The sequence below is a fragment of the Papio anubis genome, chromosome 4 (assembly GCF_008728515.1).
Source record: "Papio anubis isolate 15944 chromosome 4, Panubis1.0, whole genome shotgun sequence".
Lineage (NCBI taxonomy): Eukaryota > Metazoa > Chordata > Mammalia > Primates > Cercopithecidae > Papio > Papio anubis.
Window position 1 is genome coordinate 128044689 of NC_044979.1, and position 7030 is coordinate 128051718.

Below are 7030 nucleotides of genomic sequence, written 5' to 3' on the forward strand. Positions count from 1 at the left end.
ACATGGAGAAACCCCATTGCTACTAAAAATATAGAATTAGCCAAGAATGGTGGTGCATGCCTGTAATCCCTGCTACTCAAGAGACTGAGGCAGGAGAACTGCTTGAACCTGGGAGACAGAGGTTGTGGTGAGCCAAGATTGCGCCCATTTCACTCCAGCCTGGGCAACAAGGGTGAAACTCCATTCCCCGCCCCCCACCCCCCCCAAAAAAGAAAAAAAAATATGCAGACCAGTGAGTACTATCCTAGATTTGAATTTATCATGAAAAAGCATAGCCAATTATTTAATTTCAACATTGGAAAATGTTGAAAAATTAGTGAATTTATAAATAATCTGATTTTCTAATTTTACAGTATTCTACTATATTGTAATACAATATTGAACTTTGATCACCTTAACATGAATGTTTCTTGAATGCATAAATTGTTGTGTAGTTTCTCTTTTACATTAACGCAATAAGACAAATAGAGCAAACAATTAGAGAAAACATTTGAAATAAAAGTCATCAGATCCACATTTTTAAATGGCTTGGCATAATTGCTATGCTCTTTGAAAGAAGCAAAGACAAGATTTTGGCTTAGCCCAATTATTAAGTCCTTGAACTTTTGAAATCTAATATCCTGGCTAAAAAATTAGGAGGGAATATTTTTTAGGTGGCTGCCTAGAGTGTCCAAGGCAATATGAGAAGAATTTTGATAGTTAAGCAAGAAAATGCATACTACATACACACATTTCTCTTATTTGCTTTCACATTGAAAGATTAGAAATTGCAAATGTAGTCCCTCAATTTAGGGTAAATTAACAAAAGACTCATGTTTCAGCTTAGCATGTTATTGTATGAAACTTATAGGTAACAGATGTCATTATCTGCAAAAAAAAAAATAGTATGGCTAGATTCAGTAACTATCTAGCCAAGCAAATGTTAGACCAATTAGATTAAGATCCTAACAGGTGCATGTAGAAAGCATTTATGTGCGATGATGTGACCCTCCCCCAAACACCTTTTTCTGCCTCCTTACAGAGATCCCAATTTTTTCTGAATGACTCAGTTTGAATACTGGGAACTGAGAGTGCTCAGTGTTCAGAGTTGATTACTGGGAACAGAGTTAACACATTTCTTCTATATTATGAAGACATTTTATGAATCTTACTCTGCTCGGAAAGGCTTTTTTTTTTTTTTTTTTTTTTTTTCAAAGTTTCACTCTTGTTGCCCAGACTGCAGTGCAATGGCGGGATCTCAGCTCAACTCAAACTCCGTCTCCCAGGTTCAACCCAGTCTCCTGCCTCAGCCTCCTGAGTAGCTGGGATTACAGGCATGTGCCACCACGCCTGACTAATTTTGTATTTTTAGTAGAGACGGCATTTCACCATGCTGCCAGCCAGGCTGGTCTCGAACTCCCAACCTCAGGTGATCTGCCCACCTCAGCCTCCCAAAAGGTTGGGATTACAGACGTGAGCCACCATGCCCTGCCTATTTTATTTTTTTAGACAGACTCACTCTGTCACACAGGGTGGAGTGCAGTGGTGTGATGTCGGCTCACTGCAACTTCTGCCTCCTGGGTTCAAGCGATTCTCCTGCCTCTGCCTCCCACGTAGCTGGGATTACTGGCATGTGCCACTACGTCCAGCTAATTTTTGTACATTTATTTATTTATTTATTTAGATGGAGTCTTGCTGTGTCGCCCAGGCTGAAGTGCAGTGGCGCGATCTCAGGTCACTGCCACCTCTGCCTCCCAGGTTCAAGCAATTCTCCTGACTCAGCCTCCTGAGTAGCTGGGATTACAGGTGCTTGCCACTATGCCTGGCTCAGTTTTGTATTTTTAATAGAGACAAGGTTTCACCATGTTGGCCAGGCTGGTCTCAAACTCCTGACCTCAGGTGATCCACCCGCCTCGGCCTCCCAAAGTGCTGGGATTACAGGTGTGAGCCACCACACCCAGCCTAATTTTTGTACTTTTAGGGGTTTCACCATGTTGGCCAGGCTGATTTCAAACTCCTGACCTCAAGTGATCTGCCCACCTCCGCCTCCGCCTCTCAAGGTGCTGGGATTACAGGCATGAGCCACTGTGCCCGGCTGATTTTTTCCAATATCAAAGGAATCACCAGGGTCTTCCCTTTCTCTTGATTCATTTATTTTCTTGGTTCTGAAATATTTTTTTAAATATGGAATGCTTCATGAATTTGTGTGTCATCCTTTCACAGGGACCATGCTCATCTTCTCCATGTCCTGTCAATTTTAGTATGTGTGCTGCCGAAGTGAGCACCGGTTCTGGATTCATTGATTTGTTTATTTTTGAGATGGGGTTTCACTGTGTCTTCCAGGTCGGAATACAGTGACATAATCATGGGTCACTGCAACCTTCACTTTTTAGGGCTCAAGCAATCCTCCCGCCCGGGCCTCCCAAAGTGTTGAGATTACAGGCATGAGCCACTGTGACCAGCCTGGAATGTTTAACTGCTCACTTTGATGCCTGGTTTTGGTTGTACTAGACACTCCCACTACTTTTTTCTTTAAAAATTACTGGTTTGTTCAGCTCCTTAAAAGGATCTTTGGTGTTTTATACATCAAAATATGTGAGGCCAGGCATGGTGGCTCAGGCCTGTAATCCCATCTGTTTGGGAGGCCAAGGTGGGAGGATCACTCTAGGCCAAGAGTTTGAGACCAGACTGGGTAACATAGTGAAACCCCCATCTCTACAGGAAAAAAAAAAAAAAAAAAAAAAAGCTGGGTGTGGTGGTGCAAATCTGTAGTCCTAGATAACTTGGGAAGCTGAGGCAGAAGAACTACTTGAGCCTGAGAGTTTGAGGCTGCAGTGAGCTATGATCATGCCACTGCACTCCAACTGGGATGACTGAGTAAGACCCGGCCTCGAAAATAAATAAATAAAATAAAATAGACAATAGAATCTTCTGAGCTTTTTACCCTTTCCACAGGTTATAGGTGCCTGCGAGAAATAGTGAGTGTTACAGGTAGACATTTTTCATTGCAATATAACGGGGATACCTTTTCTAACCATGTTATTGTGCAGACAGAGAATGAAAAGTCAGTCGGCTGGGGCTATAGCAGGAATTCAGGCATCGTGCAAATGGCTCAATTTGAAGGGCCTTTTTTTTTTTTTTTTTTTTTTTTTTGAGACAGAGTCTTGCTCTGTTGCCCAGGCTAGAGTGCAGTAGGGCAATCTCGGCTCACTGCCACCTCAGCCTCCCAGGTTCAAGCGATTCTTATGCCTCAGCCTCCCGAGTAGCTGCGATTACAGGTGCGTGCCACCATGCCCAGCTAATTTTTGTATTTTTAGTAGAGACGGGGTTTCACCATTTGGCCAGGCTGGTCTTGAACTCCTGATCTCAAGTGATCCTCCAAACTCGGCCTCCCAAAGTGCTGGGATCACAGGCATGAGCCACCATTCCTGGCCGATACCCTCCTCTTAAGTCTGGATCAGACCTGCTAGTTTGCTTCTTTTTTGTTTTTTGTTTTTTGTTTTTCCTAATGAGACAAGGTCTGCTTTGTCCTCCAGGCTGGAATGCAGTGGTGTGATAGTTCACTGCAGCCTTAACCTCCTGAGCTCAAGAGATCCTCCTGCCTCAGCCTCTTGAGTAACTGGGACCACAGTCACATGCCATCAGTCCCAATTAATTTTCTGTAAAGGCAGGGTCTTCCTATATTGCCTAGGCTGGTCTTGAACTTCTGGCCTCAAATGATCTTCTCACTTCAGCCTCCCAAAGTGCTGAGATTACAGGCATGAGCCACTGTGTCTGGCAAGAAATAAGAAGGTTTAATTTATTGGTGTGAGCTGGCCGGTTGGCTGTGCAGAGAGCTGCTGATGTGACTGGGTTCAGGACCAGGGTGAGAAGCCGTGATCCTTACGAGCTCCTCTGCACCTCCACCTTCTGGAAAAGGGCAGGGTCCCCTCAGTCAGACTCTCCACCAGCTCTCGGTGGGCCCTGACTCAACACACTTCTGACTTGTTGTCATTGTGGTTCCTGGTTTGTGGCACTAAGCACTATTATTATTATTATTATTATTATTTTGAGTCAGAGTCTCACTCTGTTGCCCAGGCTGGAGTGTAGTTGTGCAATCTCAGCTCACTGCAACCTTGACCTTCCTGGTTCCAGCAATCCTTCTGCCTCAGCCTCCCAAGTAGCTGGGATCACAGGAGCCCACCACCAAACTCAGCTAATTTTTGTATTATTATTATTTTTTAGAGATACTAGGTATCCCTATGTTGCCCAGGCTAGTCTTGAACTCCTGGGCGATCCTCCCACCTCAGCTTCCCAAAGTGCTGAAAGTTACAAATGTCAGTCATCACAATCTGGACAGAGTTTTTTAAAAACCAAATTGAGATTTTATTTCAAAATTTAAACAAGATTTTAATTGTTTAAATTAGGCCAGGTGTAGCGGCTTACGCCTGTAATCCTAGCACTTTGGGAGGCCGAGGCAGGAAGATTACCTGAGGTCAGGAGTTCAAGACCAGCCTGGCCAATGTGGTGAAACCCTGTCTCTACTAAAAATACAAAATTTCTGGGCCAGGCATGGTGGCAAGTTCCTGTAATTCCAGCACTTTGGGAGGCCGAGGCAGGAGGATTGCAAAGTCAGGAGTCTGAGACCAGCCTGGCCAACATAGTGAAACCCCATCTCTACTAAAAATACAAAAAATTAGCTGGGCGTGCTGGTGGGAGCCTGTAATCCCAGCTACTTCAGAGGCTGATGCATGAGAATCGCTTGCACCCGGGAGGTGGAGGTTGCAGTGAGCCAAAGTCGTGCCACTGCACTGCAGCCTAGGTGACAGAGCAAAAGTTTCAAAAAAAAAAAAAAAAAAAGAAAAAAAGAAAGAAGGAAGGAAGGAAGGAAAGAAAGAAAATAAAATTATGAAAACTGTCTCTTGAATATATGGGCACCTCCTGAAGAGGGAGTTGGTTAAGGGGAGGTCTTGGCAGGTGGGCTAGGCTATCCTGGCAGGGCAGGAGCTGGGACTCCAGTGTATTCAGTGTCTGGACCACAACGGTGCCCTTTGTCACAAGTATCCATCTGCATCCACTGACTTATATGGGGGAACCTGGGGGAAAACCAGTGATATGGTTTGGCTGTGTCCCCACCCAAATCTCATCTTGAAATTTAGCTCCTATAATCCCCACATGTTGTGGGAGGGACCCAGTAGGAGGTAATTGAATCATGGGAGTAGGTTTTTCCCCTGCTATTCTCATGCTAGTGAATAAGTCTCGAGATCTGATGGTGTTATAATTTATAACAGGAGGGCAAAGTGAACGTGTGAGATTCCCCTACTCCTGAGTGGGAGGCTCTAGGCTGGCAGCCTGGCCCTTGCGTGGGTCCCTGTTGATCAGCTCCTGGAGGACCTTATTTTCTCTCCACCCTGGGGATTCCCTAGGACACAAATTTCCTAGATAAGCCTAGGAAGGGATGAGTGGCCCAGCTATGTAATAAGGTATGCCTTGACCCCAGGAGGGGTGATGTGGTGTGAATAATGACTCCTCCAAATAGAGCCATGACCTAATCCACAGAACTGGGGAATGTTACCTTATATGACAAAAGGGACTCTGGGGATGTGCTTAAGTCAAGGACCTTGAGATGGAGAGATTATCCTGGAATATCCAGTGGGCTCCATGTCATCATAAGGGCTCTCAGAAGAGGGTGGCAGGTGAGTCAGAGTTGGAGCAGAGGTCATGTGATAATGAAAGTGGAGGTTGAAGAGGGAGGAAGGTGCTACAAACCTAGGAATGAAGGTTCCTCCAGGAGTTGGAGAAGTCAGGGAAACTGATTCTCCCCTTAGAGCCTCCAGAAGGAATAGGCCCTGCCAACCCTTCAACTGTAACCCAGTGAGACTGACCACAGACTTCAGACTTCCAGGCCTGTAAAATGACAGATGTGTGGCCTGTTAGGAACCAGGCCACACAGCGGGAGAACGGCGCAGTTTCATCTATATTTACAGCCACTCTCTCTTGCTCACATTACGGCCTGAGCTCCACCTCCTGTCAGATCAGCTGTGGCATTAGATTCTCATAGGAGTGTGAACCCTATTGTCAACTGAGCATACGAGGGATCTAGGTTGCATGCTCTTTATGAGAGTCTAATGCATGAAGATCTGTCGCTGTCCCCCATCACCCCCAGATGGGACCGTCCGGTTGCAGGAAAACAAGCTCAGGGCTCCCATTGATTCTACACGATGGTGAGTTGTAGAATTATTTTCTTACATATTACAATGTAATAATAAGAGAAATAAAGTACATGATAAATGTAATGCTGGCTGGGCACAGTGTCTCACATCTGTAATCCCAGCACTTTGAGAGGCTGAGGTGGGCGAATCACTTGAGCTCATGAGTTTGAGACCAGCCTGGGCAACATGGCAAAACCCCATCCCTACAAAAATACAGAAGATACACACAAAAAAAGTAATGCACTAGAATCATCCCAAAACTATCCACCCCCTCAACCCGCAATGGTCCATGGAAAAATTGTCTTCCACGAAACTGGTCCCTGGTGCCAAAAAGTTAGGGACTGCTGTTTTAAAGCCACTGTGTTTGTGTTCATGTGTTACAGCAGTCCTACAAATGTAATCCATGTGGACAGGACCTGGTCTTCTTCCTCTTTTCCACCAGAGCTGGTTCTTTATTTTCCTTTCCTGCTTTACTCAAATCCAGGAAAAGTCAACCAGAGGCAACTGAGAACTTGTACTTGTCTGGTCTAACGACCTCAGATTCAGGTAATGACAGCCAGCTCTACTGCTTAGGTACTGGCTGACGTCAACCTCCCTCCCCTGTAAGGACAGAACTTATTCTATACCCTTAAGCTCCATTTGCTCTCTGACTCCTGGCCTGGACTTGTGAGAGACGTCTGTGCAGCCCCCACCCAGGCCACATAAGCACAAACACAGTGGCTTTAAAACAGCAGTCCCTAACCTTTTGGCACCAGGGACTGGTTTTGCGGAAGACAATTTTTCCACGGACCGTTGTGGGTGGGGGGTGGATGGTTTTGGGATGATTCTAGTGCATTACTTTTTTGTTGTTGTATTTTCTG

The 7030-nt window shown here is 45.2% G+C and overlaps 1 non-coding gene across 1 annotated transcript; it reads right to left on the reverse strand.

Annotated features, from left to right (window-relative positions):
- Positions 1 to 2157: 2157 nt before the first annotated feature.
- LOC116274697 lies at positions 2158 to 2264 on the reverse strand. The gene has a single exon (XR_004183481.1). It is a non-coding gene; the product is annotated as a U6 spliceosomal RNA (small nuclear RNA).
- Between the last annotated feature and the right edge of the window lie 4766 nt (positions 2265 to 7030).